This window comes from Marmota flaviventris, chromosome 7 (genome assembly GCF_047511675.1).
Source record: "Marmota flaviventris isolate mMarFla1 chromosome 7, mMarFla1.hap1, whole genome shotgun sequence".
In the NCBI taxonomy this organism is placed as follows: domain Eukaryota; kingdom Metazoa; phylum Chordata; class Mammalia; order Rodentia; family Sciuridae; genus Marmota; species Marmota flaviventris.
This window is the reverse complement of record NC_092504.1, coordinates 128,979,115-128,993,906: the sequence shown is the minus strand read 5'-3', so window position 1 is coordinate 128,993,906 and position 14,792 is coordinate 128,979,115. Positions and strand designations below refer to the sequence as shown.

General features: G+C 36.0%; 1 protein-coding gene across 6 annotated transcripts in view; it reads right to left on the bottom strand.

Annotated features, from left to right (window-relative positions):
- Elf2 (E74 like ETS transcription factor 2) overlaps positions 1-14,792 on the bottom strand; it is a 99,428-nt gene that overhangs the window by 72,191 nt on the left and 12,445 nt on the right. The gene's annotated exons all lie outside the window — the stretch shown is intronic.

The window sequence follows — 14,792 nt, the reverse complement described above, 5'->3', positions numbered from 1 at the left end:
TCCTATGGATATACCTGATGCAAGGATCCACTATGCCACAACCATGCATGCACATACAAAAAGCTCTGTTCTTCTCCGTTCCTTCCCCTTCTTTCCTTCCCCTTCTTCTTCCTCAATCTCCATTGTCTACTCTACTGATCATTCCTCTATTTTAATGAAATTCCCTCTCCCCTCTTTTTTATTTCCTCTCTCTTTTTTTAAATTTTCCTACCCCACCCCTTATCTTGGATTAGTTTCTGCATATCAGAGAAAACATTGGACCTTTGACTTTTGGGGATTGCCTTATTTCACTTGGCATGATAGCCTCCAGTTCCATACATTCACTTGCAAATGCCATAACGGCATTCTTTATGACTGTGACTCCTTACACTCCTAAGATATAACATATATGTCTATGACTTCACTCAAATCTCTCTTCCAATCTAAACCATTCCCATGGGCTCTAATTTGTCCACTAGGAAATTTCTCATCTCTATTACTTTGTGAAATTAGACTGAGTATAAATAAATATTAAGCATCTATTCCAGGATAATCAAACACTCTACTCATTAATTCAGTTTTTTAACAAATAATAACTAAGCAATATCAGAAGCTAGGACAATTTTAGTTGCCAGGGGTACAGCAACAAATAAAGGAAAAAAAAAAAACCCTCTCCTTATGGATCTTACATTTCAGTTAGAGGAGAGAAAATAAGCAAAATATGTACAGTTCATAGATGGTGATAAAAGTTAAGGAACTAAATGAACCACAAGGACAGGAAACATTCAGCAGGGAGAAAGTCTGCCATTTCAAATTCAGTGGCCAGAGAAAGACTTCCTAAAAAATGTGACACATAAGTAAAACCTGAGTTCAGAGTTATCATATTAGTAGATTCAACTATCCGTTTTTCAAAAGGCACAAAAAGAAACAGGAAAACTTGGCCCATTCAAAGAGACAAACATAAAATCAGCAGAAACTGTCCCTGAAAAAAACACCTGATGAATGATCAACTAGACAAAGACTTTAAAGCAACTGTCTTTAAAATTCTCAAAGAACTAAAAGAGGATGTGGAGCCTATAATCCCAGTGGCTCAGAAGCTGAGGCAGGTGTATCCCAAGTTTAAAGCCAGTCTCATCAATTTAGTGAGGCTCTAAGGAACTCAGCCAGACCCTGTCTCCAATAAAATATAAGAAAGGACTGGGAATGTAGCTCAATGATTAAGCACCCCTAAGTTCAATCTCTAGTACCATAAATAAATAAATAAGAAAAAGGGCTGGGGGTGTGGTTCATTGGATAAGCACCCTTGGGTTAAATCCCCAATATAAAAAAAAAAAATTAAATTAAATTGAAAAAGAAGATGTGGAGAAAGTCAAGAAAATGATATATGAAAGGGGGTAAATATGAGCAGAGACAAACAAAACTAAACAGAAATCAAATGTAAATTCTGGAGCTAAAATGCATAACCGAAATGAGAAATTCACTAGAGCAATCCAAAGAAAGATTTGAGCAGGCAGAAGAGTCACAGAATTTGAAGACAAGAAACTGGGTGTTATTGAGTCTGAAGAATAGAAACAAAGAAGAAGAAAAGTGACCAGAGTTTAGGGGACCTGCAGAATACCATCAAGTGGATCAACATATATATGTCCTGTGAGTCCCAGCAGGAGAAATGGGAAAGAGAGAGAATATTTGATGAAATAATGCTGAAAACGTCCCAAATGTACCAGGCATGGAGGCACATGCCTGTTATCCCAGCGGCTCAAGATGCAGAGGCAGGAGGATCACAAGTTCAAAGCCAGCCTCAGCAAAAGCAAGGTGCTATGGCTGGGGCTCAGTGGTAGAGCACCTACCTTGCACATGTGAGGTACTGGGTTCAATCTTCAGCACCACATAAAGATATAGTTAAAAAAACAAAACAAGATGCTAAGCAACTCAGTGAGACTGTCTCTAAATAAAATATAAATTATGCTGGGGATGTGGTTCAGCAGTCAAGTGTCCCTGAGCTTAATCCCCTGTACCCACCCCCAAAAAAAAACAAAACAAAACTTAGTTTCCCAAATGTGATGAAAGACAAACATACAAGAAACATGAACTCTAGGCTGGGGTTGTGGCTCAGTGGTACAGCACTTGCCTAGCATGTGTGAGGCACTGGGTTCAATTCTCAGCACTGCATATAAGTAAATGAATAAAATAAAGGTCCATCAACATAAAAATAAATTTTAAATAAAGAAACTTATAAACTCCAAGTAAAACAAACTGAAGACCCACATCAAGATGTAAGTGAAACCAAAGACAAAGAATTTTGAAGGCAGCAAGAGAGAAACAACTGGTCAGATACAGGGGATACTCTGCAGAACATCTCATCAGAAACGCTGGATGTCAGGAGACATGGGCCAATATATTCAAAGAGCTAAAAGGAGGGGACGGGGCGGGGAGGTTGTAGGGGACAGCCAACAACAAATCCTATATTTAGCAAAACAAGCCATCAAAAGTGGGGAAGAGCTAGGCATGGTGGCTCACACTTGTAAACTCAACTACTTGGGAGGCTAAGGCAAGAGGATCACAAGTTCTAGGCTAGCCTGGGCAACTGAGTGAAACCCTGTCTCAAAAAAAATGAAAAGGGCCAGGGACATAGCCTACTGGACGACTTGCCAGCATGCAGAAGGCTCTGGTTTCCATCTGCGTGTATCACTCACTCACTCACTCACACACACACACACACAGAGTGAACAAGAAATTAAGACATTCTCAGGGAAACAAAGGGTCAATTACCAGCAGACCTATACTGCATGAAATGCTAACGACGTCCAACAAGGTGAAATGAGATGACACTAGACAGTAACTCAGAACTATAAAAAGAAATAAGGATCTCAATAAAAACATATATGGGCAATTATAAAAAGTATTACTGTAAAGATGGTTTGCATTTACTTTTTTGTTTCCTATATAATTTAAAATATTAACACCTTTAAAAAAATTTAGTCTAAAAGCCAACATTATTATAACTTTGGTTTAAACTACACACTTTATTTTCTACTTTTTTTTTTAATGTACTAGGGATTAAACCCAGGGGTACTTTATGACTGATCCACATACCCAGCCCTTTTTATTTTGAGACAGGGTCTTGTTAAGTTACATCCTGGTTCAATTGCTGAGGCTAACTTTGAACTTGTAATCCTCCTGCCTCAGCCTCCCAAGTTGCTGGGATTACAGGCATACACAACACACCTGGCTATTTTCTACATAAATTATTAGCTTATGTTGGACACACAATGTATAAAGATGAAATCATGTGACACTAACAACTGAGGCGAGAACTGTATATCATTTTTATGTTATTGAACTTAATGTGTACAAATTCAAATCAAGGGGCTGGGGATGTGGCTCAAGCGGTAGCGCGCTCGCCTGGCATGCGTGCGGCCCGGGTTCGATCCTCAGCACCACATACAAACAAAGATGTTGTGTCCGCCGAGAACTAAAATGTAAATAAAATATTTAAAAAAAAAAAAAAAATTCAAATCAAGTGCATTTAGTGCTCAATGTAATTCCCATAGCAACTTCAAAGAAAATCATTATAGAATACATGTAACAAGAGTCAGGAGCAGTGGTGCACACCTGTAATCCCAGCGGCTCAGGAGGCTGAGACAGGAGGAATGCAAGTTCAAAGCTAGCTTCAGAAAGGGTGAGGCCCTAAGCAACTCAGTGAGACCCTGTCTCTAGGGAAGTGCCCTGGTCATCCCCTCCCCTCAAAAAAAGAAGAAAAGGACATTAAACATTAATTAAAGGTTCTATATTACAAGAAAACATAACAATTATAAATATTTAGACAGGATGACAGACCACCAAAAATATATGAAACAAAAATAGAAGTGGCCAGGTAAGGTGTCACATGCCTGTAATCTCAGCAAGAGAATAGCCTCAGCAACCTACCAAGGCCCTAAGCAACTTAGTAAGATCCTGTCTCAAAATATTAAAAAGGTCTGGGAAGTGGCTCAGTGGTGAAGTACCCCTGGATTAAATTCCTAGTACAAAAAAACAAAACAAAACACAGAACTGAAGGGGAGATACAGAGAATTCTACAATAATAGTTGGAAATTTCAAATAGCCCCCTCTCAAATGGATAAAACAATAAGATAAAATAAGAAATGACCTAAATAATACATTAAAACAACAAGACTTGAAAATCACATATAAAACACTCCTTCCAATAACAGAATACACATTGTTCTCAAGTGCACATGGGAAATTCTTAAGTACAGGCCACATGTTAGACCACATATTAAGTCTCAACATATTTTTAAAAGAACAGCTACCATATGAAGTTTCTCTGATAACAACAGGATGAAATTAGAAATGAATCTGACAGAAGTGAAAGTGGAAAATTCAGTAAACTGTGGAAATTAAACAACACACCCTTAAACAACCAAAGGTTTATACACCATAACCAAGTGAGATTTATTCCTAGAAGGCAAGGATTATTCAACACACAAAAATCAATTAATGTGGGGCCAGGGTTGTGGTTCAGTGGTAAAGCACTTACCTAGCATGTGTGAGGCACTGGGTTCAATCCCTGGCACCACATAAAAATAAACAAATAAAAAATACAGGTCCATCTACAACTAAAATAAATTTTTTTCATCAATTAATGTGATTCACCACATTAACAGAACAAAGAGGAAGCAGATGACAAACTCAATACTTTCTCAAGATAAAAATACTCAACAAACTAAGAATAGTTTACCTAAACATAATAAAATCTACACATGAAAAATCCATAGTGAACATCATTCTTAGTCTTAAAAGACAGAAAGCTTTTGCTCTAAGAACATCATTCTTAGTCTTAAAAGACAGAAAGCTTTTGCTCTAAGATCAGGAACAAGCAAGGATACCCACTTTTGCCACCTGTGGTCAACAAAGTACTAGATGTATTTGTCAAAGCAATTAAGCAAGAAAAAGAATGAAAGGCATCTAAATTGGAAAGGAGAAAGTAAAATTATCCGTTTGAAAATATGATTTCATAGGTACAAAAGCATAAAGATTATGCAAAACAACTAGAACAAGTAATAAAAAAATATTAGAACTAAGAAATGAATTCAGTAAAGTAGCAGGATTACCCGGTATCATATGTATACCTGTAATCCCATCAGCTCAGGAAGCTGAGGCTGGAGGGCTACAAATTCAAACCCAGCCTTAGCAGCTTAGCAAGGCTCTAAGTAACTTAGAGATACCCTGTCTCAAAATACAAAAAAAAAAAATATATATATATATATATATATATTTTTTTTTTTTTTTTTTTTTAAAGGCTGGGAATGTGGATCAGTGGCTCAGTGCCCCTTGGTTCAATCCTTGTACCCCCCCCAAAAAAAAAAAAGAAGTAAAATAAAACAAGCAGAATTTTTTTTTAAAAAACGTTATCAATTGTATTTCTATATAATAACAACAAAGAATCTGAAAGAAAATTACAAGAAACATCTATTTATAAGACGAACAAAAAAGAATATACTATGAGGTAAAGAAGTGAAATATTTATGCAATGCAAACAGTAAACATTGCTGAAATAAATTAAAGACATAAATAAATAGAAATACAATCCATAAAATTTAGTCTTTTATGGACTAAAAGAAAATATTGTAAAGATATCAATATTACACAAAGTGATCCATGAATTCAATACAATCCCTATCAAAATTACAGTAATCTTTTTTGCAGAAATAGAAGGGGGATCAATAGGGTAGAGCAAGCAGACTGGGGGAGGGAAGAAAAGGAAAGGGAAAGTAAAGAGGAATGTGACTGATAATTTATGTTAAGTGTATATATGACTATGACATGATGAATCCCACTATATATATAATTATAATGCATTATTAAAAATGAAAAAAGAAATGTAAAACCCATCCTACCATTCAAAGGAAATCTCAAGAAACACCACAGAGCCAAAACAATCTTGAAAAAGAACAAAGCCAAAGGGTTCACACTTCCTTACTACACAGCTGTAGTCATCAAAATAGAATGGTTTGGACATAAGGACAGACATATAGACCAGTGACAAAGATCACAGTGCCCAGAGATAATGCCTCAAAAAGTTAAAAAATGGCTGACAAGTATGCCAAGACCACCCAATAAGAAAAGTACCATCTTTTCTTTTTTAACAATGGTACTCAGAAAACTAGACATCCATGTGCAAAAAACCAAAGACGGATCCTTCCCTAATAGCATATGCAAAAACTAAAGCAAAAATATATCAAGGATCTAAGTGTAAAATTTAAAACAGTAAAACATTTAAAGGGCAAAACTTCACAATTCTGAATTTGAAAATAATTTCTTAGATATGACCCTAAAAGCACAGGCAACAAAAGAAAAAATAGACAAATTAAATTTTGGGGCTGTAGCTCAGTAGCAGAACGCTTGCCTAGCATGTGTGAGGCACTGGGTTTGATCCTCAGCATCATATAAAAATAAATAAAATAAAGGTATATTGTGTCCATCTACAATTAACATTTTTTAAAAAATTAAATTTCATAAAAATTTTAAATTTTGAATATCAATAGACACTATCCACAGTCAGCCAGGCACTGTGGCACATGCCTGTAATCCCAGCAACTCAGGAGGCTGAGACCAGAGTATCCCAAGTTGAGAACATCCTCAGCAATTCAGTGAGGCTCTAGGCACCTTAGTAAGATCCTGTCTCAAAAAAATATAAAGGGACTGGACATAAAACTAAGTTGGTAAAGTGCTTGCCTTGCATGCTTAAGGCCCTGGTTTCAAACCTCCGCACCACAAATAAATAAATAATAAAAATAAAAAGGGCTGAGGATGAGGCTCAGTGGTAAAACACGGCTGGGGTCAATCCCCAGTATCAAAAAAAAAAAAGAGAGAGAGAGGGGAAACACTATCCACAGATTAAAAAGGAAATACACACAATGGGAGAAATGTTTGCAAATCATATATCTGATAAGCAATTTATATCCAAAATAGAGAACTAAAATTCAACAACCACCACCAACAAAACCCAATTCAAAAACAGACAAAGAAGCCAGGTGTGGTGGCTGCATGCCTGTAATCGCAGCATCCTGGGAGGCTGAGGCAGGAGGATCCCAAGTTCAAAGCCAGCCTCAGCAACTTAGGCCCTAAGCAACTTGGGGAAACTCTTGTCTCTAAAAAAAGTATAAAAAGGTCCTGGGGATGTGGCTCAGTGGTTGAGTGTCCCTCAATTCCTGGTACCAAAAAAAAAGATCAAATAACTTGAACACATCTTTCCAAAGAAGATAACCAAACAGCCTACAAGCATCACTAATCTTTAGGAAAATGGGAGTCAAACTACAATGAGATACCATCCACACAGCATCAAAAATACAGAAAATAACAAAGGTTGGAAAGGATGTGGAGAAACTGGATACCTTAGGTACTATCAGTAGTAATATAAAATGGTATATCTGTGGAGGAAAACAGTATGGTGGTTCTTCAAAAAGTTAAAAATAGAATTGTTGGGCTGGGGCTGGGGCTCAGTATTAGAGGACTTGCCTAGCATGTGTGAGGCACTGGGTTCGATACTTAGCACCACATAAAAATAAAATAAAGGCATCCATCTACAACTACAAAAATTTTTTTTTAAAACAGAATTGTCATATGATCCATCAATTCCACTGCTGAATGTACAACCAAAAGAACAGAAAGCAGGGTCTCAAAGAGATACCTATACATCCATGATCACAGCAACATTATTCATAGTATCTAAAACCTGAAACAACTCAAATGTCCATCAACAGGTGAATGGATAAGCAGCACATGGTATAGTATATATCCATACATGGGCATATGATTCAGCCTTGAAAAGAAAGGAAATCCTGCAATATCCTACAACAGGCTTAAAACTTGAGGACATTTATGTTAAATGAAATAAGCCAGTTGCCAAAAGGACAAATGCTTTATGGTTCCACTTATATGAGGTACTTGGAGTAGTAAAAATCAGACACACCCATGTATAATGGTGGTTGCCAAAGCTCAGGGGAGGAAGGAATGAGAAGCTGTTGTTTAATGGGCAGAGGCTCAGGCAGAGAAGGATTTTGAAAACCAGCCTGGTTGCAGTGAGACCCTGTCTTCAAATTAATTTTTTTTAAAAAATTAAAGGTCCAGGATATCTCAATATAAAGTACTTGTCTTGCATATGTGAGGCCTTGGGTTCCATCCCCTGTGGACACCCCCCCCCAAAAAAATACAAAAAGATGTTCAAATTCACACTGAAATGAAAATTAAAATAAGAATGTGAAAATTAAAATAACATTCTATCGCAAAACTGTGGGAAATAAGACACACTTGTACATTGCTGGTGGGAATGCAAATTAATGTAACATTCCTAGATGAGAATTTGGCAATATCAAACACCACTATATATGCATTTTTTCCTTTTAACAGCTTTATTGATATATAATTCAAATACCACAAAGTTCACCCATGGAGAGTGTAAAATTCAGTGGTTTTTAGTTTATTCACAAAGTTGTACTATCATTACCACATAATAATTTTAGAACATTTTCAGCACTCCCCCACCCCTAAATTATCCCATGTCCATTAACAGTTACTCCCTATCCTGGCCCAACCCTGAGTTCCTGACTATGTCTACTTTCAATTTCTAGATATTTGCCTGTTCTGGCCATTTCCTATAAACAGAATCACAGTCAGCCCTCCATATCCACAAGTTCCACCTACTTGGATTCAACTCCAGATTGAAAATCTCTAAACAATATAGTATTACAACTATTTACACAGCATGTACATGATATTACGTTTTATAAGTAATCTAGACATGAATTACAGTTTATGCAACTAAACTTGTACAATGGTAGTATGGAAATTTTCTAGAGTATCTTTGTATGATTATGCTTAGCCAAGGACATAGCTTAAATTATTAAAACAAAAAAATAAAGCTTAAAGTATAAAAGTATAAATCCATACTGCCTACTTCTTTTAATTTTTTTTAGTTGTAGATAAAAATAAATGTTTTTATTTGATGCTGAGGATCTAATTCAGTGTCTCATACGTGGTAGCGTTCTACCACTGAACTACAACTCCAGCTCATGCTTCCTACTTCTAAGAGAACTTTTGTTCTTCATAACTAAATAACATAATGCCTCTGATTCATAGGAGGTTTAAGTTAATTCTGTGGCTTAGAACACCAGAATCATTAGTGTCCATTTTCATCTAAGATCTTTATTTTCTTAACATTCTTGGTCCTATTAAAACATTTCAGTATACAAAAATACAGCAATGTTAATAAAGAAAAGCATTTATCACGTGTATGATGGTCATCATGATCAGTGTGGTACAGTTTTTACAAATAAACTGGGGCTAGGGTTGTGGCTCAGTAGTAGAGCACTTGCCTGGCATGCATGAGGCATTAGGTTTGAGCCTCAGCACCACATAAAAAAATAAACTAATTAAAGGTATTGTGTCCATCCTCAACTAAGAAGATTTAAATAAATAAATCAATGAACTATCATACCCTTCAATAAATAAAGTATATCAAGGAAGGAAATAATTAGGAATATGAAGAGAGAGCCCACAGAATGGAAGAAAATTTTTGCTAGTTACTCTTCTGACAGAGGATTAATAGCTAGAATATATAAAGAACTAAAAAAAATTACACCAAAAAAACAAATTAAAAAAATAAAATAAATTAACAAGTGGGCAAATGAATTAAACAGATGCTTCTCAAAAGAAGAAATACAAATGGCCAATAAATACATGAAAAAATATTCACATCATTAGCAATAAAGGAAATGCAAATCAAAACCACACAGATTTCATCTCACACCACTGAGAATGGCAGTAATCAAGAATACAAATAATAAAAAACAAATAACCCAATCAATAAATGGGCCAAAGACCTGAAGAAACACTTCTCAAAAGATGATGCACACACAATCAATCAACAAGTACATGAAAAAATGTTCGGCATCACCAGCAATTAGAGAAATGCAAATCAAAATCACTCGAAGATTTCATCTCGCTTTAGTCAGAATGGCAGCTATTATGCATACAAACAACAGTAAGTGTTGGCGAGGATGTGGGGAAAAAGGTACACTCATACAGTACTGGTGGGACTGCAAATTGATGCAGCCAATATGGAAAGCAGTATGGAGATTTCTTGGAAAATTGGGAATGGAACCACTATTTGACCCAGCTAACCCTCTCCTTGGTCTATCCCCAAAGGACTTAAAAACAGCATACTACAGGGACACAGCCACATCAATGTTTATAGCAGCACAATTCACAATAGCTAAACTGTGGGACCAACCTAGGTGCCCTTCAATAGATGAATGGATAGAAAAAATGAACTCACAGCTAGGGAAAGCAAAAAGCAAAAGATTACTAAGTCTGGCCTGGGGCTGTAGCTCAGTGGTAGAGCACTTGCGGAGCATGTGTGAGGCACTGGGTTTGATCCTCAGCACCATATAAAAATTAATAAAATAAAGGTCCATCAACAACTAAAACAAATATTAAAAACACACACCAAAAAAAAGATTAATGAGTCTGACTGCACCAACTTGTTTTTTTAATTTACAGTAACAGAAATCAAAACAAACTGAAAGAGAATGGGGGAAGTTATCTGTATGCCTCTTCCAAAAAAATAACAGAGGAAGGCAAAGGAACTCCTAAAAGAAATACACATAACTAAAATTCTATTAAGGATTTTTAAATAGATTCTATTAAGACTCATATGAGTAAACATGTGAGTTTTTGTCAAGGTTCCATTTTTCATGGTAAATTATATCATCAAAAACAGACTAATGTTCAGGCTCATTTTTCAAGTGTATCATAGTCAAGGATTATGATTCATCCAATTTTGTACTTCTGGGGTCCAAAAGGTTAAAAATCTGTATTGATTTATTAATTTCCAATCCAAAGTGTGAAAGATGCTTACTTGAATTGGTTCTTTTTAACTGTGAAAGTTGAGTACTCTTTACTAATCATTTGACAAACTCTTTTTTTACAATTTTCCAACAAGTTGTGATAATATTTTTTTAATTACTTCTTAATACAATTCCTAATTTGTGAGAAAGCTGTATCAGCAAGTGAGTAAGTTCTCTTACCTGGACAGCAAATATATTTTCACAACCTAATAGATCAGAAAGTAGTCTAACTCCATTTATATGACATTCAAGAAAAGCTAAAACTACGAAAACAAGATCAGTGGGAAGACTCTAATCTCAAAAGGACATAAGCAAACTTTCTGGAATAAAGGAAATGTTCTTATGTTGATGGTGGTAGTTATGCACAATGATAGAAATTTGTCAAACTCAGAAATGTAAAGGTGAATTTTACTACATCTGAATTAAACTTCAATAAACTTTTTTTTTTTTTTTTTTTTGAGTACTGGAGATTGAACCCCACCACTGAGCCACATTCCCAACTCTTTTTGTGTTTCTGAAATAGCTAAACTACTTAGGGTTTCAATTGCTAAGTCAGGCCTTCAACTTGGGATCCTCCTGTCTCAGCCACTCAAGTTGCTGGGATTACAGATGTGCACCACCGCACCCAGATCACTCAAGCATTTTTATACATTATCATTCCATCCTTACAATGGCCCTTTTAAATTGATATAATTATCTCCTTATTACATAGACTATTTTTACTGTACTTATAAAGAGCTAGTATAATATAAGAGTTAAAAATCTGTTGGCCACTGTATTCCCAGAACACAACAGGAGTTCAATAAATATTTGAGCTTTACCTCTGTGTGATCTTGGACAAAAACTCTTTAAACTTCAATTTCCTTATCCATTATAAGACTGTAAAATAACTCTTTAAGAAGTAGATGTATTTAGCTCTTTTCATTCTTTAAAGTGCCAGGTATGACATTATGAGCATGAATGAATGAAATTTATTAATTTTTTCATAATACAGAATAAGACACTGGCATAGGGACAACATAGAAATATATGATAATGATAAAGCTTCAGATAAGCATATAACGATATAGCTGGGATACAGCCTATAATCCTAGCTACTCGGGAAGCTAAGCAAGGCCAGCCTGGGCAACTTAGTGAGACACTGTCTCAATTTTTTTTTTAAAGGGGGGCTGGTGCTGGGGATATAGCTCAGCAGTAAAGAGTATATGTGTGTATACATTTTTTTAATACACACACACACACACACACACAGTGACATAGGGCTAGGTATGTGACTAGTGGGAGAACATTTGCCTAGCACACAGGAAGCCCTGGATTAATTCCCAGTAACCCCCCGCCAAACACACAAATATATTTACATACATACATATATAAATATAGATATACAGATATATCAATGTAACTTAATTGCTCCTCATGTGAAACTGAAATGTTCATTCTAACAATTTTAAGAGAAAATTAGCACATTTGAAAAGGCCAGAAAGTATTAATGAATCTTTTAAAGAAAAAGAATTTCCTTTCACAAATGTCAATGTGATCATTTTGAGAAAAGTTGAAGGACTACATAGTTTAGAAAAGTTGGGGCCCATACTTCAGAATTGAGATAAACAATTTTGCCAGTAAGATTTCATCTCCTGGGACATATTTCAGAGATTAGTGATTAATTAAGACATTTAAAATTGGATGCTATACATGGACAGGATAAGGAAAATTGCAGGAAAGCTCTTTTAATCTGGAAGACACCTTAGAGCTAATTTTGCAGGAAAAAAAAAACAGACTAGAGAGGCTAAGTGGAAAACTAAGTGATATATATATAACTGCCAATCATAAACATTTTTACAAATTTTGAGAGTCCCATATCATGGCCAACAATATCCTAAAATCTTCATTTACTCGTGGCCCTGACACTAGGCCATACAATTAAGATATGTATTCTTAATCATAATTTTCATGAATATAGTATACACACCCATGTGTACATGGCATACACACATGCAAGCAAACACACACACACCACAGCCAGGAAGTAAATATAAATAATTTCTGATGTAATCATCAAGAATACAAACAATAATAAATGTTGGCGAGGATGCAAGGCAAAAGGTATACTTACTTATACATTGCTGGTAGGACTGCAAATTGGTGCAACCACTATTAGAAAGCAGTATGGAGATTCCTAAGAAAACTTGGAATGGAATCACCACTTGACCCAGTCTATCACTCTTCGATTTATACCCAAAGGACTTAAAAATAGCATACCACAGTGATGCAGCCACATCAATGTTTACAGCAGCCCAATTCACAACAGCTAAATTATGGAACCAACCTAGGTACCCTTCAACAGATGAGTGGATACAGAAACTGTGGCATATTCACACAATGGAATATTACTTAGCCTTAAAGAAGCATGAAATTGTGGCATTTGCCGGTAAGTGGATGGAACTGGAGAATATTATGCTAAGTAAATAAACTAATCCCAAAGAACCAAAGGCCAAATGTTTTCTCTGATAGGCAGAGGCTAACTCACAATAAGGGGGCAGGGAGAATAGAGGTATTTTGGACTAGAAAAGGGGAGTGAAGGGAAGGAAAGGGCATAGGGGTAGGAATGATAGAAAGAGTAGGACATTATTACCCTACGTGCATATATGATTACATAACTTGTGTAACTTTACTTCATGTACAACCAACGAAAGAGAAGTTATACTCATTTGTGATCTAAATTCTGTTTACGATATCTTGATGTTTTCCTTACCAGGCATGTTTTGGCTTTTCTAGAAATCTTCAACCTGAACTTGACTTGCCACATTCCCAGATACAACCTAATCTATACTGACTTGTTCAACCTGTTTTACGATGATGAAACTCTAACAGGGAAGTATCACCTAAAAATACTCTAAACCATGTGCAGTGGTACACATTTGAAATCCCTAGTTATTCAGGAGGCTGAGGCAGAAATCACAAGTTCAAGGCCAGTCTCAGCAACCCTGTCTCAAAATTTTAAAAGGTGGGGGAGGGGGGTATCCTGAGGACATAGTGGTAGAACACCCCTGGGTTTCACCCCCAGTATCACAAAAAATATACGAGTAAACATTTTTCAAATAATCAGATGTCAGCTATTTAAAGACTTGATGAGCACAGAGACAAGAAAACCCAATCGACCTGACCTGGCTACCCAGTCACCAGGGAGCTAAAAGTGATATTGCTGCTTAGCTATACCCTTTGAATGAATATTTTCATCCTCTTAATTGCTCTGTTGCCATTTCACATATGCTCAGATTCTAAGGCAGCAACACTAAGGGTCAGAACAAGTACATAGACAAATGGACCCCATTAAGCACATTTTAACATCCAACCTATCTTGAGGGGTAAGGTAAGCCACACAGTTCTTAATACCAATTCATTGCCCTCAATTTATGAATATCTTACTCTATGAACTCTTTGTAAGAAATATTAAGTTGTGGAAACAGATGTATTTAGCTATTTAAATTATCTGAATAAGCAAATTTTCAAATCAAGTGAGAACTAGACATAAGGACACAGATGCAGAAGTTTAGGTTTGGGGAAAAGTAACAATCAGAGTCAAAATTTATGCCCTGAACATTGCTCATATGTTTGAAAAGTCTCAAGCCAGGTACCGATAGCCTCTTGTTCATTCAAAAAAAAAAAAAAAAAAAGACACACAAGACTTTATGAAGACTTGCTTTCAACTAGTTCAACTAGCTTGAGGTAGTCAAGCAATTCCCCTACCCAAGGGTGGAACTAGAAGTGATCAGAAGTATGGCAGATTCCCAGTCATAAGAAGACCTAGCAGAGCATGTGGTGGATACTATGATTTAGGCAGCTTGGGAAGCTGAGGCAGGAGGATCACAAGTTCAAGGCCAACTTCAGCAGTTTAGCAAGGCTGTT